This window comes from Bos grunniens, chromosome 3 (assembly GCF_055505025.1).
Source record: "Bos grunniens cultivar Pamir isolate PY7600 chromosome 3, Bosgru_T2T1.0, whole genome shotgun sequence".
Lineage (NCBI taxonomy): Eukaryota > Metazoa > Chordata > Mammalia > Artiodactyla > Bovidae > Bos > Bos grunniens.
The window spans coordinates 31051508-31079348 of record NC_141167.1 but is presented as its reverse complement, the minus strand read 5'-3'; the positions used below and the strand labels follow the sequence as shown (position 1 = coordinate 31079348).

Below are 27841 nucleotides of genomic sequence, written 5' to 3'. Positions count from 1 at the left end.
AAACCAAAGATGAACCCCCCAAAAATGGCAGTTACAAAATTGGGCAAATAATAATTAAAATAATGCAATATACACATGTACATATACACCCATGATCAAAGTCAAAACAGCTCAACAAAAGTAAAGTACAACAGATTGACCTGGCAAACAAAGGAAATAAAAAATTATATTTACCAGCTAAGAACAAAACTAATTAAAGCACAAACTGTAAAACAAAACTAAGGCAAGGTGACAAGTGGGGAATAAAGCAATGAAAACAAAACTAACAGCTTTGTTGAAAGTAAAGGAAAGAAAGAAAAGAAAGAACAAATAGATATGCAAAGTTAAATAGAGGTAGATGAAGAAGATTTATATACACTAAAGATTAACTGCAAGAGGAAAAGAGCAGCAGGAAAGGCAAACAAAGGAGTAAAGGTAGAAAAAGTAGACTGGGTTTACAAAATTTAAATTATAAAAAAGAGAACAGAAAAAAAATGGAAGAAGAAAGAAAGAAGAAAAACTCCACAGAACTGCAAAAGCGCAACGTAGATACAGAGATTTATAACAACAATAAAAATTGTGACTGAATATACACATATACACCTATAAGCAAAATCAAAACAGTCCAACAAAAATAAAGTACAATAGGTTGACCTGGCAAACAAAGGGAACCAAAAATTATATCTACCAGAACAAAACTAACTAAAGCATAAACTGGAAAAAAAAAAAAAGAAAAAAACCTAAAGCAAGATGCCAATTGGGCACTAAAGCAATGAAAATAAAACTAACAAATATATTGATAGGAAAGGAAAGAAAGAATAGATATGCAAAGTTAAATAGAGGTAAATGAAAAATAATTTATATACATAAAAGATTAACTGCAAGGGGAAAAGAACAGTGGGAAAGGCCAACAAAGGAATAAGTGTAGAAAAAAAAAAATAGGTTTTAAAACTTTAAATTAAAAAAGAGAAAAGGTGGGGGGGTGGGGGGAAACTCCTCAGAACTGCAAAAGCCTAACATAGAGGCAGTATAACAACAATAAATGTGTGACTGAGAAAAAAAAAAGAAAAAGAAAACTCAAAAGCTTAATTATATTTCATAGTGCCAATAAAATCGACAACTACAACAGCGGGGTGGGGAAGAAAAAGAAAAGAAAAATCCAAAAGAATCTACAGAACAAGTCAAAACATAAGAATAATAAATGTTGTTCTTGAGTCACTGCTGTCAGAGTCCTTTCCCTCGCTGGGAGTCACAGTCCACCTCTCCTCCCTAGGATGCCCTCTAACACCGTGCTGATCTCTGGACCTGCTGTGGGGGCAGCTCATATTCTAATCTGCTCCTACGCCTCTGTGTTCTTGCTTCCAATAGCCACAGCCATCATAACTAGTGTGTTTTCTTCTGTGGGAGCTCTCAATGACCTTTTATATATTCCATAGGCACAGAGTCTGCCTAGTTGATCCTGTGGATTTAATCTGCAGCTTGTACAGCTGTGGGAAGGCTTTGGTCTTCTTCTTTAGTCACACTGCCCCTGGGTTTCAATTGTAGTTTTATTTCCACCTCTGCATTTGGGTCATCCACTGGGATTTGCTTCTGGGACTGCCCTGGAGGACTTGGGTCTACCCAGTGAGGGCCAAATGTAGAGGTGGTGCAGCTGCTTGGGTCGCAGGAGTTCTGGAAGCACCAGGTACTCAGGGGAGTTGGTGGCTAGGGCAGCAGGAAATATAGTGCTCTAGAAGGGTATGGCAACCAGTATTGGCCAATACACTCCAGTATTCTTGCCTGGAGAATACCCCTCCCTGACAAAGAAGCCTGACAGACCACAGTCTACAGGGTCACAAAGAGTTGGACACTACTGAAGTGACCCTGTGCTCATAGACACAAGACTATTTTGCCTGTGGCAGCTCTGCCCCAGTGAGAGTTGAGCATGAAGGTGTCACAGCTGCTTGGCTTGTGGACACCCTGGCAGCACCAAGTGTGCAGGGGCATGGACTGCCTCCACCCCAGGAGTTATGCCCCTATCAGAGTCTTTTTTCAAAAGCCTCTTGTAGCTGGCAATCAGAAGGCCTCTTTGGCCAGTCTTTCTCTGTAGCTTTGCCCTGTTCGGGCACTTAGAGGACTCCCTTGCCTGGGGTCCTTCTCTGTTGTTCAGTGCATCAGGCACATAGAGGGGGCTCCCCTGGCTGGGGTCCTACTCTGTAGATCAGCACATCAGTCACTTAAAGAAGCACCCTGGGTGGGGTCCTACTCTGTAGTTCAGTGGGTCAGGCATTTGATGGGCCAGCCTCTCTATTGTTCAGCTGCCAATGCTGGCGTGTTGGCGAGAGAGACTCAGCAGTATCGCCTTGCTTCCATGGCTGCCCGGCTTTCCTCCACAGGCATTTCCCACCATAATATCCTCCTTCACATCCCCTTGATCCGTAACTCTGCAGTCAATAGCAGCCCTCGCCTGAGGATTGCACCACAATCTCTAAACTCCAGCTCCCAGCAGCTGTGCAGTCTGGGGTATGTATGGCTGTGGCGAGGACTGTCTGATTCTCATTCATTTACGCTGCCACAGACAAGCTGTTTCACTCTCAGCCTTAAATGTTTCTCCTCTGACTCAGAGAGGTGCTCTGATGTGGGGATTGGACCCCTGCTTCAGTTCCCCCACCCGCCAAAGGCAGGTCCAGTCCTATTATCACTCCTGCTTTTTCCCATAGTTCCTTGGTCCTACTGAGTTTTGCATGGGTCTTTATATTCTTTTCCGCTGATCACATACTCCTGTCCGTTCTCAGCTGGTGTTCTGCATGCACTTCTGTGTCTGAAGGTATAGTCCTGATGTATCCGTGGAGAGAGATGTACTCCACGTCTACCTACTCCTCCGCTATCTTATTCACTCAGGCAGATTCTTTACTGTCTGAGCCCCAAGGGACTCTCAAGAGTCTTTTCCAACACCACAGTTCAAAAGCATCAATTCTTTGGCACTCACCTTTATAGTCCAACTCTCACATCCATACATGACCACTGGAAAAACCATAGCTTTTACTGGAAGGACCTTTGTTAGCAACGAAATGTCTCTGCTTTTCTGTATGCTGTCTAGGTTGCTCATAGCTTTTCTTTCAAGGAGCAAGCATTTTTTAATTTCATGGCTGCAGTCACCATTTGCAGTGATTTTGGAGTCCAAGAAGATAAAGTCTGTCACTGTTCCTATTGTTTCCCCATCTATTTGCCCTGAAGTGATGGGAACAGCAGAGAAGGCAATGGCACCCCACTCCAGTACTCTTGCCTGGAAAATCCCATGGATGGAGAAGCCTGGTAGGCTGCAGTCCTTGGGGTCTCTAAGAGTCGACATGACTGAGCGACTTTACTTTCACTTTTCACTTTCATGCATTGGAGAAGGAAATGGCAACCCACTCCAGTGTTCTTGCCTGGAGAATCCCAGGGATGGGGGAGCCTGGTAGGCTGCCATCCACGGGGTCACACAGAGTTGGACATGACTGAAGTGACTTAGCAGCAGCAGCAGCAGCAGATAGGAACAGATGCTATGATCTTAGTTTTTAGAATGCTGAGTTTTAAGCCAACTTTTTCACTCCCCTCTTTCACTTTCATCAAGACGCTCTTTAGTTCCTCTTCACTTTCTTTCATAAGGGTGGTGTCACCTGCATAACTGAGGTTTTATAGACATTTCTCCCGAAAATCTTGATTCCAGCTTGTGCTTCATACAGCGTGGCATTTCACATAATGTACTCTGCAAATCAGTTAAATAAGTAGGATGACAATATATAGCCTTGACTGATTCCCAATTTGGAACCAGTTCTATGTTCCATGTCTGGTTCTAACTGTTGCTTCTTGACCTGCATACAGATTTCTCAGGAGGCAGGTCATGTGGTCTGGTATTCCCATCTCTTTAAGAATTTTCTACAGTTTGTTGTTATCTACATAGTCGAGGTCTGGCATAGTCAGTAAAGCAGAGGTAGCTGTTTTTCTGGAATTCTCTTTCTTTTTCTATGATCCAACAGGTGTTGGCAACTTGATTTCTAGTTCCTCTCCCTTTTCTAAATCCAGCTTGAACATCTGGAATTTCTTGGTTCACATACTGTTGAAACCAGGCTTGGAGAATTTTGAGCATTACTTTGCTAGCATGTGAGATGAGTGTGATTGTGGGGTTTGAACATTCTTTGGCATTGCCTTTCTTTGGGACTGGATGAAAACTGACATTTTCCAGTCCTGTGGCCATGGTTGAGTTTCCCAAATGTGCTGGCATATTGAGTGCAACACTTTAACAGCATCATATTTTAGGACTTGAAATAGTTCAGCTGGAATTCTATCACCTCCACTAGCTTTGTTTGTAGTGATGTGTCTTAAGGCTCACATGACTTTGGACTCCAAGATATTTGGCTGTAGGTGAGTGATCACACCACCGTGGTTCTCTGGGCCATGATGATCTTTTTTGTATAGTTCTTCTGTGTATTCTTGCCACCTTTTCTTAATATCTTCTGCTTTTGTTAGGTCCATGCCACTTCTGTCCTTTTTTGCATGAAATGTTCCCTTGGTATCTCTAATTTTCTTGAAGAGATCTTTTAGTTCAGTTCAGTTCAGTCACTCAGTCATGTCCAACTCTTTGCGACCCCATGAATCACAGCACGCCAGGCCTCCTTGTCCATCACCAGCTCCTGGAGTTCACTCAGACTCATGTCCATCGAGTTGGTGATGCCATCCAGCCATCTTACTCTCTGTCATTCCCTTCTCCTCCTGCCCCCAATCCCTCCCAGCATCAGGGTCTTTTCCAATGAGTCAGCTCTTCACATGAGGTGGCCAAAGTATTGGAGTTTCAGCTTCAGCATCAGTCCTTCCAAAGAACACCCAGGACTGATCTCCTTTAGGATGGACTGGTTGGATCCCTTTGCAGTCCAAGGGACTCTCAAGAGTCTTTTCTAACACCACAGTTCAAAAGCATCAATTCTTTGGTGCTCAGCTTTCTTCACAGTCCAACTCTCACATCCATACATGACCACTGGAAAAACCATAACCTTGACTAGATGGACCTTTGTTAGCAAAGTAGTATCTCTGCTTTTTAATGTGCTATCTAGGTTGGTCATAACTTTCCTTCCAAGGAGTAAGCGTCTTTTAATTTCATGGCTGCGATCACCATCTGCAGTGATTTTGGAGCCCAAAAAAAACAGTCTTAAACTGTTTCCACTGTTTCCCCATCTATCTCCCATGAAGAAGAGATCTCTAGTCTTTCCCATTCTGTTATTTTCCTGTTTGTATTGTTCACTTAGGAATGCTTTCATATCTCTCCTAGCTATTCATTGTAATTCTGCATTCAGAGACGTATATCTTTCCTTTTCTCCTTTGCCTTTAGCTTCTCTTCTTTTCTCAGCTACTTGTGAGGCCTCCTCAGACAACCATTTTGCCTTTTTGGATTTCTTTTTCTTATGGATGGTCTTGATCACTACCTCCTGTACAATGTCACAAACGTCTGTCCATATTCCTCAGGCACTCTGACTAGCAGATATAATCCCTTAAATCTACACACCAGCAGCCAGGAGAAAGGAGCAGTATCCTCAAAAGAGATTGAATCAGACTTGCTTGTGAGTGTCCAGGAGTCTCTGGTAGAGGTGTGGGTTGACAGTTTGGACTGAGGCCAAACAACAGGGAGGGAACACAGTCCCCACCCATTGACAGAAAATTGGATTATAGATTTACAGATCATGGCACAGAACATCAGAACAAGACCCAGTTTCCCCCACAGTCAGTCTCTCCCATCAGGAAGCTTCCATAAGCCTCTTATCCTTATTTATCAGAGGGCAGACAAATGAAAACCACAATCACAGAAAATGAATCAAACTGAACACATGAACCACAGCCTTGTATAACTCAATGAAACTATGAGCCATGCCATGTAGGACCACCCAAGATAGATGTGTCATGATAGAGAGTTCTGACAAAATGTGGTCTACTGGAGAAGGGAATGAATGGCAAATCACTTCAGTATTCTTGCCTTGAGAACCCCATAAACAGTATGAAAAGGCAAAAAGATAGGACAGTGAAAGATGAACTCTCCAGGTTGGTAAGTGCCCAATATGCTACTGGAGATCAGTGGAGAAATAACTCCAGAGAGAATAAAGAGATGGAGCCAAAGCAAAAACACATACACACACAGTTGTTGATGTGACTGGTGACAGAAGCAAGGCCCAATGCTGTAAAGAGCATTGGATAGGAACCTGGAATGTTAGGTCCATGAATCAAGGCAAATTGGAAGTGATCAAACAGGAGATGGCAAGAGTGAACGCCTATATTTTAGGAATCAGTGAACTAAAATGGACTGGAATGGGTGGAATTAATTCAGATGACCATTGTATCTACTACTGTTGGCAACAATCCCTTAGAAGAAATGGAGTAGCCTTCATAGTCAACAAGAGTCAGAAATGCAGTACTTGGGTGCAGTCTCAAAAAAGTCTTTGAATGTCATCCTAAGAATTATGAACTTCAGTTCACAGAGAATGACATAACTGGATTGAGTGTGTTTAATTTGAGGAACATGGAAAAAGTTCCATCTACCTGTAATATTCCTCCCTTTAGCCTAATATAGTTTGAGTTTCTAATACAGATTAATGCATTTGGAGTAATAGGCCCTGGGGATTGGACGGCTCCTGAATATAAACACTAATTCACACTTCAGTGTAAACTAGTAAAATGACCATGTTCCTTGTAATAATTCATGAAAATCAGGCAATTTGGGCTATGTTTGTAAAAAGAGGCACAGTCCCTCGGGGGAAAAAGAAAAAAAAAAAAAGAAAAAAAAATGACAGAATGATCTCTGTTCATTTTCGAGGCAAACCATTAAACATCAGTTCAGTTCAGTTCAGTCGCTCAGTTGTGTCTGACACTTAGCGACCACATGACTGCAGCATGCCAGGCCTCCCTGTCCATCACCAGCTCCCGGAGTCTACCATACCTGTGTCCATTTTGTCGGTGATGCCATCCAACCATCTCATCCTCTGTCGACCCTTCTCCTCCTGCCCTCAATCTTTCCCAGCATCAGGGGCTTTTCAAATGAGTCAGCTCGTCATATCAGGTGACCAAAATATTGGTGTTTCAGCTTCAACATCCATCCTTCCAGTGTACACCCAGGACTGGTCTCCTTTAGGATGAACTGGTTGGATCTCCTTGCAGTCAAAGGGACTCTCAAGAGTCTTCTCCAACACCATAGTTCAAAAGCATCAGTTCTTCAGCACTCAGCTTTCTTCATAGTTCAACTCTCACATCCATACATGACTACTGGAAAAACCATAGCCTTGACTTGATGGACTTTTGTTGACAAACTAATGTCTCTTCTTTTTAATATGCTGTCTAGGTTGGTCATAAGTTTCCTTCCAAGGAATAAGCATCTTTTAATTTCATGGCTGCAATCACCATCTGCTGTGATTTTGGAGCCCCAAAAAATAAAGTAAGCCATTGTTTCCACTGTTTCCCCATCTATTTCCCATGAAGTTATGGGACCGGATGCCATGATCTTCGTTTTCTGAATGTTGAGCTTTAAGCCATCTTTTTCACTCTCCACTTTCACTTTCATCAAGAGGCTTTTTAGTTCCTCTTCACTTTCTGCCATAAGGGTTGGTGTCATCTGTGTTTCTGAGGTTATTGATATTTCTCCCACCAATCTTGATTCCAGCTTGTGCTTCTTCCAGCCCAGCATTTCTTATGATGTACTCTGCATATAATTTAAATAAGCAGGGTGACAATATACAGCCTTGATGTACTCCTTTTCCTATTTGGAACCAGTCTGTTGTTCTATGTCCAGTTCTAACTGTTGCTTCCTGACCTGCATACAGGTTTCTTAAGAGGCAGGCCAGGTGGCTTTGTATTCCCATGTCTTTCAGAATTTTCCACAGTTTATTGTGATCCACACAGTCAAAGGCTTTGGCATAGTCAATAAAGCAGAAATATATGTTTTTCTGGAACTCGCTTACTTTTTCCATGATCCAGTGGATGTTGGCAATTTGATCTCTGGTTCCTCTGCTTTTTCTAAAACCAGCTTGGACATCTGGAATTTCATGGTTCATGTATTGCTGAAGCCTGGCTTGGAGAATTTTGAGCATTACTTTACTAACGTGTGAGATGAGTGCAATTGTGCGGTAGTTTGAGCATTCTTTGGAATTGCCTTTCTTTGGGACATTCAACACCACAGTAATCCAAGTCTATGCCCCAATCACTAATCCTGAAAAAGATGAAATTGAATGGTTCTTTGATGACCTACAAGACCTTCTAGGACAAACATCATAAAAGATGTTCTTTTCATCATAGGGGACTAGAATGCAAAAATAGAAAGTCAAGAGATACCTGGAGTAACAGTCAGGTTTGACCTTGGAGTACAAAAGGCAACAGGGTAAAGGCTAACAGAGTTCTGCCAAGAGAACACACTGGTCATAGCAAACACCCTCTCTCAACAATACAGGAAACGACTCTGCACATGGACATCACCAGATGGTCAATACTGATATCAGATTTATTATATTCTTTGCAGCCAAAGATGGAGAATACAGTCAGCAAAAATAAGACCAGGAACTGACTTGACTCAGATCATGAGCTCCTTATTGCAAAATTCTCCCCATAGCAACCACATAGTAGTCCTGTTAAGAAAAACTAAGTTAGATCATGCCTGTCCTTGGCCTGAAGACTTCCAACAACTTGCTCTCTCATTGGGAGCAACTACCACATCCTCAAACACCTTGAAGACCCTGCATGCAAGGCCTCATCTTCCTGATCTCATTTCCTACTACTCTCTCTCCAAACAATGCAAAGGAACAGCACCCATTCCAGGGTAGTGAACATGCCAAGCTCACTCCCTCCTAAGATCTTTTTGCTCACTGTTTCCTCTGCCTGAGCATATAGTCCCAATCCACCTAGCTCTCTCCCCCACCTCTCTCATGTCTTTACTCAAATGTCTCTTTCTCAGTGAAACCTGGCCTCCTTATCCTGTTTTCTGCTTTATTTTCCTCTGTAGCATTTTTTCACCATTTAGCACATGATGTATATATTTACTTATGTATTTTGTCTCTCTCCTCCCCACTAGAATGCAGCATCAGGAGGGCAGAGTTATTGTTCACTGTATCCCTGAGAACAGAGTCCAGCACATGTCAGGCACTCAATAATTGCTTGTTGAATGAACTAACTAATTTATGATAAACTCCTTTTTATTATCACTCTGAAACTCAGTCCCACTCCACTACCCAGAGGTAAATGTCAATAAATGAAGAAAACAAGTTGAACATTATATGCAAGCAATCCTTAATGTTAAGAAAAAGAAAATGCCAAAATAAAGGTATGGAAGAACACAAAACAAATTAAGATGCTGTTTTTACATCTGGAAGTTATTTTTATGTGAATGGTGATGGGGGATATATTTTTTCCCAAGTGACTAGTCAATTGTGCTATTATTAAAAACTATCCAAGAATTCCCCTCTGATATGTTATGCCACTTTTAACATATATTATATCTGTTTCTACTTGGACTGGGTTCCTGAACTGTCTACAGCTGTAATGGACAATTTTTTAACTATAGCTTTATATCAGACTTGCCTATCAGGGTTATTTATCTCTTATTACCCTTTCTAAAAATATCCCTGGCTATTTTCGTGTGTTTACTTTTTAAAATATCTTTTGAAATTAAGCTGTTGGTCTAAAGAATTAAAATTTTAATTAAGATTTTATTAAATTTACAGGTTAATTTGTGGAGAACTGGCATATTTATAACATTAAGCTTTCCATATTAGAAAATGGCATGTATTCCCAATAATTCATGTCTTTTATGGCCCAGAATATAGTCATTGTCTTCCTTCATGTCAGTTCAGTTCAGTTGCTCAGTCGTGTCTGACTCTTTGCGACCCCATGAATCACAGCACGCCAGGCCCCCCTGTTCATCACCAACTCCTGGAGTTCACTGAGACTCACATCCATCAAGTCAGTGATGCCATCCAGCCATCTCATCCTCTGTCGTCCCCTTCTCCTCCTGCCCCCAATCCCTCCCAGCATCAGAGTCTTTTCCAATGAGTCAACCCTTCACATGAGGTGGCCAAAGTACTGGAGTTTCAGCTTTTGCATCATTCCTTCCAAAGAAATCCCAGGGCTGATCTCCTTCAGTATGGACTGATTGGATCTTCTTGCAGTCCAAGGGACTCTCAAGAGTCTTCTCCAACACCACAGTTCAAAAGCATCAATTCTTCGGCGCTCAACCTTCTTCACAGTCCAACTCTCACATCTATACATGACCACAGGAAAAACCATAGCCTTGACTAGACGGACCTTTGTTGACAAAGTAATGTCTCTGCTTTTGAATATGCTATCTAGGTTGGTCATAACTTTCCTTCCAAGGAGTAAGCCTCTTTTAATTTCATGGCTGCAGTCACCATCTGCAATGATTTTGGAGCCCCAAAAATATAAAGTCTGACACTGTTTCCACTGTTTCCCCATCTATTTGCCATAAAGTGATGGGAGCAGATGCCATGACCTTCGTTTTCTGAATGTTGAGCTTTAAGCCCACTTTTTCACTCTGCTCTTTCACTTTAATTAAGAGGCTTTTTAGTTCCTCTTCACTTTCTGCCGTAAGGGTGGTGTCATCTGCATATCTGAGGTTATTGATATTTCTCCCAACAATCTTGATTCCAGCTTGTGTTTCTTCCAGTCCAGCGTTTCTCATGATGTACTCTGCATATAAGTTAAATAAGCAGGGTGACAATATACAGCCTTGATGTACTCCTTTTCCTATTTGGAACCAGTCTGTTGTTCTATGTCCAGTTCTAACTGTTGCTTCCTGACCTGCATACAAATTACTCAAGAGGCAGATCAGGTGGTCTGGTATTCCCATGTCTTTCAGAATTTTCCACAGTTTATTGTGATCCACACAGTCAAAGGCTTTGGCATAGTCAATAAAGCAGAAATAGATGTTTTTCTGGAACTCTCTTGCTTTTTCCATGATCCAGCAGATGCTGGCAATTTGATCTCTGGTTCCTCTGCCTTTTCTAAAACCAGCTTGAACTTCAGGAAGTTCACGGTTCATGTATTGCTGAAGCCTGGCTTGGAGAATTTTGAGCATTTCTTTCCTAGTGTGTGAGATGAGTGCAATTGTGTGGTAGTTTGAGCGTTTTTTGGCATTGCCTTTCTTTGGGATTGGAATGAAAACTAACCTTTTCCAGTCCTGTGGCCACTGCTGAGTTTTCCAAATTTGTTGTCTTCCTTAGGTTGAGTATATTCCCTTTTTACTCAATTTTTATTATTACTGACATATAGAAGTTATTAATTTTTGTGCATATTTATCATGAATCAGTGCTTTGAATCCTAGTCCTAGAGTTTCATTGTAGCTTTTGCTATGTCTCTGACTTTCTGGATAGATAGTCATCACCTTGAAATAACGATAATTTTGCATCCTCCTTGCTTAGTCAGAATTTCCTAGAATTCAGAGCTTGAGCTTTGGCTTAAATTTAAGTAACTTGGTAGGAAATGGAAGCAATAGAGTCTCATGTAACAGCTCTTTCACACTGGGGAATAAGGCAGAGAAAGACAACAAACGGATATGTTATAAAGTGGGTCATGAGTGGGTATTGTGAAGACTCTTGACAGTCCCTTGGACTTTAAGGAGAAATCAAACCAGTCAAACCTAAAGGAAATCAACCCTGAATATTCATTGCAAGGACTGATGCTGAAGCTCCAATACTTTGGCCACAAATTTGAAGAGCCAACTCATTGGAAAAGACCCTGACACTGGGAAAGATTGGAGGCAAAAAGAGAAGAGGGAACAGAGAATGAGATGGTTAGATAGCATCACAAACTCAATGGACATGAATGTGAGCAAACTTTAGGAGATAGTGTTGTCCACCTATTTCACACCTAGAAATTCTATGATATATTAGCTATTGCCCACAGAGCCCTGCAAGCCAAGGCATCTTAATTGCCACTCCAAGGTTGCTTCCCATTTTGGGAATTATGTCCACCTTATCTCTGATGCTTGAATATTATTTTCTGGTCTCTACAATTCCAGCAGCATCTCCCCTGCCCACTCTGGTCAATAAAAGATAGATGTCACTGAATTTCTCAAAGATGCCAATAGCATTTTATGTAGAATAAATAACATAATAGCATAGTATATGTTGCCTTGATAAACTGAATATCCCCTTGATCCTTATCAGGAACATAGATAGTAGAATTTCTATTCTCACCTAATAAATCCATTTTAATATTCTTACTTCTCTTACTTTCTGATCTTTTTTTTTTTTTTTTGCATTTCCATCTCAGTATGGTCCTTTAGGAGAAGGCAATGGCACCCCACTCCAGTACTCTTGCCTGGAAAATCCCATGGACAGAGGAGCCTGTTAGGCTGCAGTCCATGGGGTCGCTAAGAGTCAGACACAACTGAGCGACTTCCCTTTCACTTTTCACCTTCATGCATTGGAGAAGGAAATGGCAACCCACTCCAGTGTTCTTGCCTGGAGAATCCTGGGGACGGGGGAGCCTGGTGGGCTGCCGTCTGTGGGGTCACACAGAGTCAGACACTACTGAAGTGGCTTGGCATGGTCCTTTAAAATCCAAAATCTTGAATTAGAACTAGTTACATAATCACTGCAGATGGTGGTTGCAGCCATGAAATTAAAAGACGCTTACTCCTTGGAAGGTAAGTTATGATCAACCTAGATAGCATATTAAAAAGCAGAGACATTACTTTGCCAGCAAAATCCATCTAGTCAAGGCTGTGGTTTTTCCAGTAGTCATATATGGATGTGAGAGTTGGACTGTGAAGAAAGCTGAGCGCTGAAGAATTGATACTTTTGAACTGTGGTGTTGGAGAAGACTCTTGAGAGTCCCTTGGACTGCAAGGAGATCCAACCAGTCCATTCTGAAGGAGACCAGTCCTGGGTGTCCTTTGGAAGGACTGATGCTGAAGCTGAAACTCCAATACTTTGGCCACCTCATCCGAAGAGTTGACTCATTGGAAAAGACTCTGATGCTGGGAGGGATTGGGGGCAGGAGGAGAAGGGGACGACAGAGGATGAGATGGCTGGATGGCATCACTGACTCGATGGACCTGAGTTTGAATGAACTCCGGGAGCTGGTGATGGACAGGGAGGCCTGGCGTGCTGCAATTCGTCGGGTTGCAAAGAGTCGGACACAACTGAGCAACTGGACTGACCTGACAGATATACTTGCAAGAATGTTGAATCTCGAGTCAAAAAATTCTTGCCTATCTAGTCTTGTATTCTGCCTCCTTAGATCCCACACCTCAAGATCTATTCTTACATATACCCTATGGTTCTGTGAATGTTAGGAGAAAGAAGATGTTTCCTCTTGGAGCAGGGACTGCAATTTCGTGCCTAAGCTGTACTAAGACTTGACTTTGGCTATCAGTCTGGAGGCAATGAGGGATTTCTAGGAAAATCTTAAGTATAAGCATTATATTGAGAGTACTTGCTTCACGTGATGTTTTAAAAGGATTGGGTTCATCACCCTAATACCAAAACCTGACAAAGATCCCACAAAAAAAGAAAACTACAGGCCAATATCACTGATGAACATAGATGCAAAAATCCTTAACAAAATTCTAGCAATCAGAATCCAACAACACATTAAAAAGATTATACACCATGACCAAGTGGGCTTTATCCCAGGGATGCAAGGATTCTTCAATATCTGCAAATCAATCAATGTAATACACCACATTAACAAATTGAAAAATAAAAACCATATGATTATCTCAGTAGATGCAGAGAAAGCCTTTGACAAAATTCAACATCCATTTATGATAAGAACTCTCCAGAAAGCAGGAATAAAAGGAACATACCTCAACATAATAAAAGCTATATATGACAAACCCACAGCAAACATTATCCTCAATGGTGAAGAATTGAAACCATTTCCTCTACAGTCAGGAACAAGACAAGGGTGCCCACTTTCACCATTACTATTCAACATAGTTTTGGAAGTTTTGGCCACAGCAATCAGAGCAGAAAAAGAAATAAAAGGAATCCAAATTGGAAAAGAAGAAGTAAAACTCTCACTATTTGCAGATGACATGATCCTCTACATAGAAAACCCTAAAGACTCCACCAGAAAATTACTAGAACTAATCAATGATTATAGTAAAGTTGCAGGATATAAAATCAACACACAGAAATCCCTTGCATTCCTATACACTAATAATGAGAAAACAATTAAGGAAACAATTCCGTTCACCATTGCAATGGAAAGAATAAAATACTTAGGAATATATCTACCTAAAGAAACTAAAGATCTCTATATAGAAAACTATAAAACACTGGTGAAAGAAATCAAATAGGACACTAATAGATGGAAAAATATACCATGTTCATAGATTGGAAGAATCAATATAGTGAAAATGAGTATACTACCCAAAGCAATTTATAGATTCAATGCAATCCCTATCAAGCTACCAACGGTATTCTTCACAGAGCTAGAACAAATAATTTCACAATTTGTATGGAAATACAAAAAACCTCGAATAGCCAAAGCGATCTTGAGAAAGAAGAATGGAACTGGAGGAATCAACCTACCTGACTTCAGGCTCTACTACAAAGCCACAGTTATCAAGACAGTATGGTACTGGCACAAAGACAGAAATATTGATCAATGGAACAAAATAGAAAGCCCAGAGATAAATCCACACACATATGGACACCTTATCTTTGACAAAGGAGGCAAGAATATACAATGGATTAAAGACAATCTCTTTAACAAGTGGTGCTGGGAAAACTGGTCAACCACTTGTAAAAGAATGAAACTAGAACACTTTTTAACACCATACACAAAAATAAACTCAAAATGGATTAAAGATCTCAATGTAAGACCAGAAACTATAAAACTCCTAGAGGAGAACATAGGCAAAACACTCTCTGACATACATCACAGCAGGATCCTCTATGACCCACCTCCCAGAATATTGGAAACAAAAGCAAAAATAAACAAACGGGACCTAATTAAACTTAAAAGCTTCTGCACAACAAAGGAAACTATTAGCAAGGTGAAAAGGCAACCTTCAGAATGGGAGAAAATAATAGCAAATGAAGCAATGGACAAACAACTAACCTCAAAAATATACAAGCAACTCCTACAGCTCAACTCCAGAAAAATAAATGACCCAGTCAAAAATGGGCCAGAGAACTAAATAGACATTTCTCCAAAGAAGACATACAGATGGCTAACAAACACATGAAAAGATGCTCAACATCACTCATTATCAGAGAAGTGCAAATCAAAACCACTATGAGGTACCATTTCACGCCAGTCAGAATGGCTGCGATCCAAAAGTCTACAAGCAATAAATGCTGGAGAGGGTGTGGAGAAAAGGGAACTCTCTTACACGGTTGGTGGGAATGCAAACTAGTACAGCCACTATGGAGAACAGTGTGGAGATTCCTTAAAAAACTGGAAATAGAACTGCCTTATGATCCAGCAATCCCACTGCTGGGCATACACACTGAGGAAACCAGAAGGGAAAGAGACACGTGTACCCCAATGTTCATCGCAGCACTGTTTATAATGGCCAGGGCATGGAAGCAACCTAGATGCCCATCAGCAGATGAATGGATAAGAAAGCTGTGGTACATATACACAATGGAGTATTACTCAGCCATTAAAAAGAATACATTTGAATCAGTTCTAATGAGATGGATGAAACTGGAACCTATTATACAGAGTGAAGTAAGCCAGAAAGAAAAACACCAATACAGTATACTAACGCATATATATGGAATTTAGAATGATGGTAACAATAACCCTGTGTACAAGACAGCAAAAGAGACACTGATGTATAGATCAGTCTTATGGACTCTGTGCGAGAGGGAGAGGGTGGGGAGATTTGGGAGAATGGCACTGAAACATGTATAATATCATGTATGAAATGAGTCACCAGTCCAGGTTCGAGGCACGATACTGGATGCTTGGGGCTGGTGCACTGGGACGACCCAGAGGGAGGGTATGGGGAGGGAGGAGGGAGGAGGGTTCAGGATGGGGAACACATGTATACCTGTGGCGGATTCATTTCGATATTTGGCAAAACTAATACAATATTGTAAAATTTAAAAATAAAATAAAATTTAAAAAAAATAAAAAAGAAAATGCAAGTAGTCAGTTTGGGCTGTGCCACATGTTGTATTTAAATTCTATATGCTTATAACCTTCATGCTCATACAAATGATTCAAATGCACTCCTTTATAGATGGACACTGGTAGTTTAACTGTTGGATGGGAACATTAACATGTTATAAGAGATGTCTAGACATGAAGTCAGGGGCTCGTGTTGTGACTGAATGAAATACAAGAGTCTAACCTTAAAGAGAGAGATATGGTGGTCTGGATGATGTCAAATAAACCAAGGCTAATTGTGAAGCAGAAAAAAAAAAAAAAGGATTGGGTTCTTCTCAGCACAGATTCTGAGCCAAGAATTCTGGAGCAAGTGATTAATTAATAAAATATCCCTGAGGCTATCAGTAAAGGAATGGTGGAAGCAGGTAAGGGAAGAAGAAGCCAAGAAAATGTGAAAATTTGGGTCAAGTCCCAAACTTATTTGTACACAAGTGTTCATAGCAATTTTACCCATAGTAGTCAATGGAAACAATATAAGTGCTCATCAACAGGTAGGTAGATAATCAAATTGTGTCACTCGTATAATGGAATGTTACCCAGTAATAAAAGGAAAAAAAAAAGCATTGATACATAAAATGGAATGGCTAAATCTCAAAACACATGCTGAGAAAAAGAAGCCAGAGACACAAGAGTTGTATAATACATTAATCCGCTTATATGGAATTCTACAATAAGCAAAAATAATCTATAATGACTAACAACAGATCACTTGTCACCCTGGGCTTGTATCAGTGATAGTGGTAGTAGGGATAATCTAACTTCAGAGAGCACAAAGTGCTTTGGTGGTGATTATGGTCATATAGATAGCATGCATTTATCACAACTTACTAAACTGTACATTAAAAATGAGTGTATTTAATTGTAGGTAAATTTGTTTTTCCCCTAGTTTCTTAAATAACATCTTGAAGTGAAGTGAAAGTTGTTCAGCCATGTCCAACTCTTTACAACCCCGTGGACTATACAGTCCATGGAATTCTCCAGGCCAGAATACTGGAGTGGGTAGCCCTTCCCTTCTCCAGGGAATCTTCCCAACTCAGGGATTCCACCCAGCCCTCCAGCATTTCAGGCATATTCTTTATCAGTTGAGCTACCAGGGAAGCCCTAAATAGCATCTTAGATCATTTTAAGAACTTTATTTTATAACGTAAGCATTTAGTGCTATAAATTTCCCACTAAGAACTGCTCTATCTGTATTCCACAAGTGTTGATGTGTTGTGTTTTCATTTTCATTCAGTTCAAAATAGTTTCTAATTTCCCTTATTTCTTCTTTGATTAATGAGCTCTTTAGAAGTGTATTATTTAATTTCCAAATATTTGGAAATTTTTCAGATATCTTCTTGACATCCATTTCCAGTTTAAATTTCTTGTGGTCAGATCAATTATGTATGAGTAAATTTATTGAGACCTGACATGTAGCCCAGACTGTGATCTATCTTATTGCAAAATTTGTGTTCTGCTTTTGGAGTGGAATGACCAATACATTTTATTTAGGTCAAGTGGGCTGAGAGTGTTGTTAAAGATTTTTACATCCTGGTATTTTTCTTTTTGTTCTACTGGTTGCTGAGAGTAAAGTTTTGAAATACCCAACCGTAGTAGTGGATGTTTCTGTTTCTACTTTCAATTTTGCTTGGTTTTGCTTCATAGTATCTTGAAACTCTGTTCTTACACGCATATATATATATATATTTTTTTTTCAGATTGGTATACCTTCTTGATGAAGTAACATTTTTAATCATTTTATAAAATATTCCTCTCTAACTCTAGTAATCTTTCTTCTGAAATCTACTTGGCCTGATATTAATATAATCATTCCAATATTCCTTTGTTTGATGTAAACAGGGTATACTTTTTGCAAAGTTCTACTTTTAGACAACAACAAAGGTCTGTCTAGTCAAAGCTATGGTTTTTCCAGTAGTCATGTATGGATGTGAGGGCTGGACCATGAAGAAAGGTGAGCACCTAAGAAGTGATGCTTATCAACTGTGGTGTTGGAGAAGACTCTTGAGAGTCCCTTGGACTGCAAAGAGATCAAACCAGCCAATCCTAAAGGAAATCAGCCCTGAATATTCATTGGAAGGACTGATGCTGAAGCTGAAACTCCCATACTTTGGCCAGCTGGTGGGAAAAACTGATTCATTGGAAAAGACCCTGATGCTGGGAAAGATTGAAGGCAGGAGGATAAGGGGACAATAGAGGCTGAGATGGTTGGATGGCATCACTGACTCTATGGATATGACTTTGAGCAAGCTCCAGGAGTTGGTGATGGACAGGGAAGCCTGGCATGCTTCAGTTTGTGGGGTCACAAAGAGTCGGACACGACTGAACTGAACTTTTAGACATCAATGTGTATGTATTAAAATGGATTTCTTGTAGTCAGTCTGAAAATCACCCTCTTTTAACTGGGGCATTTTGGCCATCTAAATTTAATGTAATTATCAACCTGGTGGCCTTAAATGGCCATCTTGCAATTTGTTTTCTAGTTTTCTTTCTATTCTTTATTCCTTTCTATCCTCTTTCCTGCCTTCTTTGGGAATGAATAGTTTTAGTATTTTCTCCTTCCTCACTATTGGCTTAATCTCTTTTCCTTAAATTTTTTGATGGTTGTTTTAGGGTTTACAAAATATTTCTCTAATTTATTACAGTCCACCTTCAATTAATATTATGCCACCATATGTACTGTGTAAGAACTGTACAACAGCATACTTCAGTTTCCCTCTCCTATACTTAGTGTTAGTATTATTATTAATTTTACTTCTGTCTATGTTCCATGTTCCATAATTCAGCATTGTTATTATTGTTTTAAGTTAATTGTTTTAAAGATATTAACAATGAGAAAATATATATTTACCATTCTGGCGGTGGGTCATTCCTTTGTTTAGATCTGAATCTCCAATTGGTAGCCTTTTCTTCTGTCTAAAAAATTTCCTTTAACAAATCTTACAGTGAAGATCTGCTTGGATGTGAATTTCATACTGCTTTGCTGGTCTTGAATTTTTTTAGACAACATATTTCATTTTGAAGAATATTTCCTTTGGTCTGTCCTGATGCTCTGCTTCCTATTCTCTATGTGTTTCAGTTTTGACAGTTTCAACTGTTAGATCTTCAAGTTAATTTTTCTTCTTCAAGATATAATCCATCTATTTTTCATTTCAGATATTGCTTTTCTTATTTATATATGTTTCATTTGAGTCTCATTTTTATCTCTTGCGTTTTCCTTTGCATCCTCCTTATGTTTTTTGTGTCTTCATAAATACATAGAACATATGCTTTAACATACTTGTCTGTTAATTTCATCACACAAGGGTCTGTTTCTATTAATTTTTCTCCTGATTACTTTTTATATTATTTTGCTCCTCTGAATATCTGTTAATTTTGTATTGGATGCTAGACATTGTGATTTTACACTGTTAGGTGTTGAGTTTTGTTATATTCCTTTATATAATGCAAAGTTTTTTGTTTTGGCATGTGGCTAAGTTATTTGGAATCAGTTGTTTGCTTTCAAGATTTTTAAAGGCATGTCCAGAGTATATTTATGTCTAAAGCTAACTTAGTGCCACTATTAAGATGACCCTCTTTCTGAGAACTTGATCTGATGCCCTAATTATTATATTTTATTTAACTCTAGTTGGTTGACACATGCTCTTTCAGCCCTCTATATGGCTCTTCCCTGACTTCAGATGATTTTTTTGATGCAAGCATAGAATAGTCCTCAGCCAGAAATTTGAAGGAACCCTCTGCAGATCTCTGGAGTTCCCTACAATCTGATACTGCATCTCTCAAATTCTAGCAAATTTTGCCTGTCAAACTCTGATCTATTTGAGTGTTCTCTAGACTACTCTGCAACTCTAGACTGCTCTTCAACACCAGACTGGGCAAAGGACTCATCTTGTCTGTTTCCCTTCTCTCAGTCTTGTGCTACCTATTGTCCAATACCTGAAGACTAATTTTTTTTGTATTTATTTCTTCACAGATTTCAAGTTGTTTTAGGGAGTAAAGCAGATATGTTCCTTGTTGTTCCATTATGTTCTAGAAAAAGAGGTAATTTGCACATCAGTTATACTTTTTCAAAAAGTTTATTTAAAAAAAAATAATGTTGCTATAAATTGATCAGATTCTGAGTATTTGCTAGTGGCAGATACTTTGGGGGAATTCTTATTCCCTTTAATTATGGTTTAGACTTCTGCTTTGACTCTAGAACTTGAGTTGAAAGCCTCTAAGTAAACATTAGGGTTTATTATCGGAGAAGGCAATGGCAACCCACTCCAGTACTCTTGCCTGGAAACCCCCATGGATATACTTTTGACTAATTTGTCATGAAGAAAGAGAAATTTGGGGGTAAGTATGATAAGTTTAATTTTGGACTAAATTTTTACATTTTCTCTTTCATGTCAAGTGAAGATATTTAGAAATCAGATCTATGGTTTCTTGTGCTCAAGAGTATTGTGAACTGCAGCTAGAGACTTAAGAATTACCAATGAAGAGTTAGAGACTGAATCAGTAAATATGCATAGCTTGTCAAGAAGAATCACAGAAGAGGGTGTAGGCTGGCATCCCATCATGGACACTGACTAGCTTAGAGGCAGAGGATAAAGAACTTACAAAGGAGTGAAACCTAGAAAAATATTATCAGAGCTAAATTCAATGCCAGTTTTCTCAAAGAAAGTAACATTTGGATGAATAAAAAGTACTGTAACCTCATTTAATATTAGTAATACCCTATGAAGTACAGTGTTTCATAACCATTTATGGCTATTCTTATCTTCCCTCCCACTATTTTTCTTCCCTCAAGCAGGGGGTAAATATTCAGCCCTGTAGACTGAGGATGAGAAGCTCTCCCTGAGTGGAATATTGCTTGAGATCATGTAATAGGGACCTTCTGAATCTAATTGACTTTGAAAATTTTATACAACACAGATTGTATAATAAAATAGCAGTAAAAACTAATCAGAAAACTTTGTGAGGTGCTCTGCCACACACACTGTTAATGCCAAAATAACTATTCCGTGTTTTTTCCATGGCTTTTATAAAGAAATTCTTGGAAAATATTGCAAACTGGCTCTGGGCTCCTCACTTATATAACTCATATTTTTATTTCATTTCTCTCCATCTGAGGTTGGATAACTCTGAGGTTAGAATTGTATTGCTCTTTATGTGGTAAGATGGTTTAGTTTTTGAAATTGCGCTTTACTCATGGCTTTGGCAGCTAGTGGGTTCTAGCCTTCCTTGAATAATGAATCTACAGAAAGGAATTAGACTGATCTTTCATTTGATCCCAACACTTCCCAATAGATGCTGTTTTATATGAAAGTGTTAACACTCAAAACAAAGCCAAATTCAGTCTTCTTTGGAAGACTATAATTGAAAGATGTAGAATTTTATGGGCAAAATAAGTTCCTTCTTTAAAAACATTCTTTATTGGCAGAAAAAGGAGATAGTCATTGAGGGAATAAAAGAGATGGTGAGTTAATGTTTGTTGATTTGTCTAGGTGTTTAAAATATGGTTTTCATTCCCCAATACCCAGTGAAGTACTTTCTCATTTTCTACATGAGAAAATGCCTCCAGAGAGTTAATAACTTGCTCAAGGTCATCATGCTAGTACACTACGATTTGGTCTGATTCTTAAGCCTTTTCTCTTTCACGCTGCCTCCATAGTGTAAGGGGATGTTTTCGGCTATTTGATTATGAGAAGTCAGAGTTTACTTTATTCCGGAGAGTTTAGGAATGAAGACAGTAGTACAGAAAAGAATTTTCACCAGCCCATCTAATTTGATATGTTGTTTTTACTACTGAATTGTGTAAGTACATAGAACAAAGTGACCTACTTCGCTATCTGTGCAAGAAGCATGTACTTGGAAAATAGCATAGGATTTCACCTCAAACCACTTGGACTCTAATTGTGGATCTGCTACTTGCTAACTGTGCATCTTTGAACCAGGTACTTCACTGTCCCCTAAGCTCCAGTTTCCATTAAGAATGGGGTAATGATGCCCACCTTGCAGTACTAGAAGCTGGAACATATTTCTAGCTCTCACAGTGTTCCAAAAGCTCAAAAAGGCACATTTTGCTAATAATTTCTATGCTTGCAGCTCATTAAAGGAGTACGTTAAGGAAATACTAGATCATGGCCCATCTGAGTACTCTGAAATTCCATCACTGATCCAGTGGGTCACGGCCAGGAAATGGAGGCAGACTGTGAAGGCAGATACAAATAAAAGTGACAACCAGTGAAAGAGGAGACTCACAGAGGGCAATGCGGGTGGGTGAGTAAGTCTGGCATCATGTCTGTTCTGGAAGGAAAGTAGCCTGCTGTAGTTTCTATGTCTCCTGGAAGACATATGCTAGTGAATGTATGAGAATCGAGATGGAGTAGAAAGGCTTAGCATCATCCTAGCTTAGGTAGGTTCTAAAATAAATATTAGCACTCCCCCCCGCCCTTTTTTTTTAGTGGCATACAATATCTTAGTTTCCTGACAAGGGACTGATCCTCTGCCGCCTGCAGTGAAAGCATGGAGTCCTAACCACTGGACCACCGGAGAAGTCCCTCCCTTCACATATAATTTTGGAACTTAAGACCTAGAGAGGCAAAGGGGTGCTGGTTAAGTGAACTACAGATGTTAACCTTATGTTTCACCTTTACATTGTCAGCAATCTGGAACCTTATTGAATAAGGTTGAGGAGAGGCTCATAATACTTAAGCAGTGCTTAAGAAAGGTTGGCCTGACTGTGGAATAGAGGATGCAATTGGGGGACTACAAGCTGAAGGATCAGTTAGGAGTCTGATTCAATTGCCTAGGTAAAAGATGGTATGATCTGAACTACATTTTCAGTAGTATAAAGATGGATTTGGGAGACACTATGAAGAGAGACTAAGATGTTGAGATAAAAGTCTGTTAGGGAGAGGGAAGACAATTTTGAAACATTTAATGAGAGTTGCTAGAAAGGTAGAAGAAAAATTAATTGAGATGAATCTCACTGTAGAGGGGCTAGATCACCAGGCTAAAGTTGGATTTAAGTGATTCTATAGACCACTCAATGACTAGAGGAATAAAAGTTTAGCTGTATGCTATGCTATGCTAAGTCACTTCAGTCGTGTCCGACTCTGTGTGACCCCATAGACGGCAGCCCACCAGGCTCCCCCGTCCCTGGGATTCTCCAGGCAAGAACACTGGAGTGGGTTGCCATTTCCTTCTCCGATGCATGAAAGTGAAAAGTGAAAGTGAAGTTGCTCAGTCGTGTCCGACTCTTAGTGACCCCATGGACTGCAGCCTACCAGGCTCCTCCATCCATGGGATTTTCCTGGAGTGGGGTGCCATTGCCTTCATCAAATTAATAAAAAGACAATATGAGCCAATATCACTTTATCAAGAAAATGTCATTAGAAGAGGATGATGATGATTTCCAGTTTAAGCAGCTAGATAATTGGGTTAAATAATACACGGAAGCTTCCAGGTTCTATTCAAAGGAAGGCAGAGATGCATAAATACCAATAATAGTCATGTGCATAGCTAAAATTTCTGTATTCATGTGCCAGACACCATTCTACATGCTTTACATGCAACAATCTGTCAATTAGGTACTATTACTGTCCCTATTTTATAGAAGAGGAACTTGAGGCATAGGAGTAAGTCTCCCTATATCTAATTAATATCTAATAAATCAAATCTCTAAGGAATCAAATCTGTGCTTCAAATCAGAAAACCCAACTCTAAAGCCTTTTCTCTTACTTGTCATGTGACTGTCTTGCCTAGAGTACATCCCTGTGACTAGGAAGATGAAAACAGAATAGAATGAATATATGCATGAAAGAGCTTTGTAAGTGATAAATGTCATATATTTAAATTACTACTCTTCCTAGTTTACAAATAAGGATGTTGAACTCATAGAGAATAAATATGTTTCCATAGATTATATTGTTTGTAAATGGTTGATTTAGGACTCCAGTCACTCTGAAAACCATTCAGGCTTCAATAAAGCCTGTTTGAGTATGTGGATGTAATATCACTGCAGAAATCATTCCTTCAACAAACACTAAAGGAGTGCCCACCAGGCACTGAATTAGACACTGGGAATCAGTGACATAAGGTGTAATCCTTTGGGCTGTCAAGGAGCTCATAGGCTAGTGTGGGAAACACACTTAAGAAAGAAAAAAAAAAAAACAAGATAATTGCACACATTGAATACTCTGAGGAGTACAGAGAAGGCAGCACTTGGCGGTTTATATTTGATTCAATTCACTACATACCTATTAATCCCTGTTATGTTCCAAGTACTGTGCTGAGAGTTAAGGAAACAGAGAAGACAGAATCTATGAGCTCAAGGTTGTCCTCAAAAGAGGCAGCATTGCAGACATTTGTTAGCTCATATTTAAATAAATACCTAGTCAATCTAAATCCCATTTTGCTGCTTGGTCATTTTACACAGAAATTGGGAACTAGAATCTGCTCTTCTTGTGTCTTTTATGTTATGTCCTCTTTTGTCTACATGTCCCTGGAGACTCAAGAAACAGGTAAAGTTTTAATTTAAATAAGTGGTGATGGATCAAGGTGATATACTGAAGAAATGGCTAAATCAAATGAAGAGATGAAAATGATACTTCAAAAGTGGTTTCATCTAATATGAGAATTGAGCTTTGGCCAGTTTTCACACCTCAGCACCTTGACTGTATTGTATTTCTAGAAGGTAGTGAACATTAAGCATTGTTAATGATTGATTGCATCTCAACTTTCAAGTGTTACATCAAACAGACCTTTAAAGGAGGGGAGTTTTATTCTCTTAAAGTACATCAACAGAACTTTTTGATTAAACACTAATGCTCTGGATTTACTACATTTAATCCAAATTTGATCTGAGAGTGAAATTCCTTTTTGGCAGCATCACAGATAATTTACTGCATTGTGGGCTTTACTTTCTGGGGCAAAAATATTGGCTATAGGTGTTCTGGCTGACACATTATAAAATAAAGCTGGCAAATGGATCAAATGGGACTTTGCCAATTCTATACCCATCTGAAGATTCCCAAATGAACCAGTATGGCTCTGAGTATGTACTGCCCTCTGAGAACTGCTGTGCACCACTGAACACCCAGATTGACCTAGAACTGTGGAAATTTACACCTGGAATGGCTATTACTAGTCGTCTAGCTTCCCCACTCTCCTAAATCAAGAATTATTTTATTTCAAAACACCTCTGTTAGAGGTTCAGCCCGGCTTAGCTGAACTTAGTATTTTTAAAGTTTATACCATGATGGTTAGCTCTGGATGCTAAAGAGCTGATAGATGGTTCTCAGACACTTCTATGCATTGGCTCTAGTTCTTTTTATAGGGCCACAATGAAGCTGATTGTCCCTTCTTTAGCATACAGCCTTGCAAATATTTGAAGAGTTTACTTTTGTCCTTCCCAAGTCTTCTCATTTTTAGGAAAAACGTCAACTAAATTGATTGCTTTTTTCTGGACTTTCTCCAATTTATTGAAATCCTTAACCCACTGTGAAACCCAAGACAATACTTAAACCAGTATGTTTCAACAAAGTACCTATCAGTTGAATATCCAGGGATAGTGGATATGATTCATTTCATGTGCCACCTCCAATCAATAACTCACTGGTGACTGCTTGGAATGCTGAATTAAGGAAGATACTAATGTTATCTTGAACTCTAATGTTGTCTTTGTTCTAATGGTATCTCTAGGCTCTGTAATGTCTCCTATGGATGCATGAGGTGGGCGTTGCAAGGATTGTGCTGTTTGCTGCATTAGATTTAAGGACCCACTGAATGAACATCTCTCCCAGTTTTCACATAGACAAAAATTTAGGAGACTTTTCACTTGTGTTTCTATAAGTTCTTTTAAGACTATTCTATTAATCTCTGAAAATGTTACTGTACCTGGATCCCTGATATTTAAATATTAGTAGCCAGCAGGGACTACTAAGCGATGAAACATTCTTGCATATAAGACAATCATATTTGGTCATAAGATGGCTTATTCAAATTTTCTTTTGAAGTTAGAGTGTCTCTGAAGATGATAATAATAACAATGATGATTAATGAAGATAACACAATAGAAATGATGATTAAAATAAATGCCATTCTCTTGTGTTTTATCATTTTCAGAACACTCTTAGATGTATTTTTCCCATTGATCCCTCCAACATCCTTGGCATTATTATTCCTATTTTCAAATTGAGAGGACAGTTTCAGAACACATAAGTAACATGCCCCAAAACATTTGATCAGTATGTCATATTGAAGCACGTTTTTTTGTTTGTTGTTTGTTTTGCCACAAAATCTGTAACTCTCCAACCACGTAGGATGGGCTTTGGTGCTGTGGTCCTTTAATGGACCGGAACCTGGTGGTCCAGAGTCGACGATAAGAAAGTGAAAGAGAGAGAGAAAGAAATAAAGAAAGACACAGGGACCCAAGCTCTGATGGAGCAAGGGTGCTTTATTAGCAGAAATGCAGGCTTATATATCTTTAGTAAGATGATTACTCAGCTATTACACAGGATGAAATTTTATCAATAGCCACTATATGGATAGTCTAATGCATACAAGGTTGCTGATGCTGAAAAGAGTCACTGCATGTCTCATCCTATGACCTCAGTCCTGAGAACTTCATGCAGCTCTACTTGTTTCTGGAATAGGAACTGATAAGGAACAGAGAATCCTTGAGAAATAGAAAACAGCATGCAGGAATCCTCTTGTTAAATGTTCCCTGACACTTTGGGACATTTCTTTTTGTGTATCATTGCCAGCTCCATTGTTCTGCTAGGCTATCAGTAGCTGCCTTTCTGTACCTGAGCTACAGCTCCTGCCAGGCATACTTTCTCCCATAACTGAAGCTCTCACCATGTTCCAGTAATGATCATCTTGTCTGCCCAGTTAGAGCTTATAGGCCACAGTGGTTTCTAGTTCTGAATGGACAGGGAAAAGAGAGTATGCATAGCAGAAGCTGCAGTAAATCACTATTGCTAGTCTCTGAGTCTTGGGTCCCTTAACCTTGACCTTAAGTGTAAATAGACCTTTCATTAAACCCTCTTCGATTATCTTTTTGAGTGTGCTTTCCATTTTCCTGCAGGGCTCTGACTGATACCACTGACCTCAGGAGAGAAACATCTCTGATGCCTTTTCTGATTTACAAGACAAATTTACGTCTGAATGATATTACAACTGGATACGAAGCAGAGGCTGCCCCATTCTTTGATGGACCAGTTACCAAGGCACGGCCCAGTTATTTTTGTTGGGACTAGTCCTTTAGGAAAGATAATGTCCTAAATTCAGGATAATATACAAGATTGAGGAGCTTTTTAAATTTAGGTTCATCAGAAGGAATTCGCTCTTTTGATACTCAGCCAAGTTTTATTTACTAGTCGCTTTTATTGGTATTAAAATAGAGCCTCTTTCCTTCCTCATGTTTTTAGTAAAGTAAGGCAAGCTTCAACCATTTAGGTGTGTGTGTGTATATATATATATATATATGCATGCATGTTTATTTCCCAAGAAATAAAGCTAGTAGTATAAACATGGAAATGATTTTTTCCTTTCAAATCATCTGTCTAAACTGTTTAATGAATTCTAAATGGGTAGTAGCTCATTAATTTCCTGGCATTTTTTTCTTTAAATAGCCACTGGACTTTAGATTGAATTTAATTATGTCTTTTGAGGTTCATGAATTTCATCCTGTCTAAACCTTCTAAACACTCAGGCCACATTGGCTGTAATGCTCTTTTAC

The 27841-nt window shown here is 39.3% G+C and overlaps 1 long non-coding RNA gene across 1 annotated transcript in view; it reads left to right on the top strand.

Moving 5' to 3' along the window:
• LOC147375418 (uncharacterized) overlaps positions 1 to 27639 on the top strand; it is a 61119-nt gene extending 33480 nt beyond the window's left edge. Inside the window, exon 2 of the long non-coding RNA XR_015161545.1 lies at positions 27188 to 27639. This is a non-coding gene — a long non-coding RNA (uncharacterized LOC147375418). The remainder of the gene's footprint in view (positions 1 to 27187) is intronic.
• The last annotated feature ends 202 nt before the right edge of the window (positions 27640 to 27841 follow it).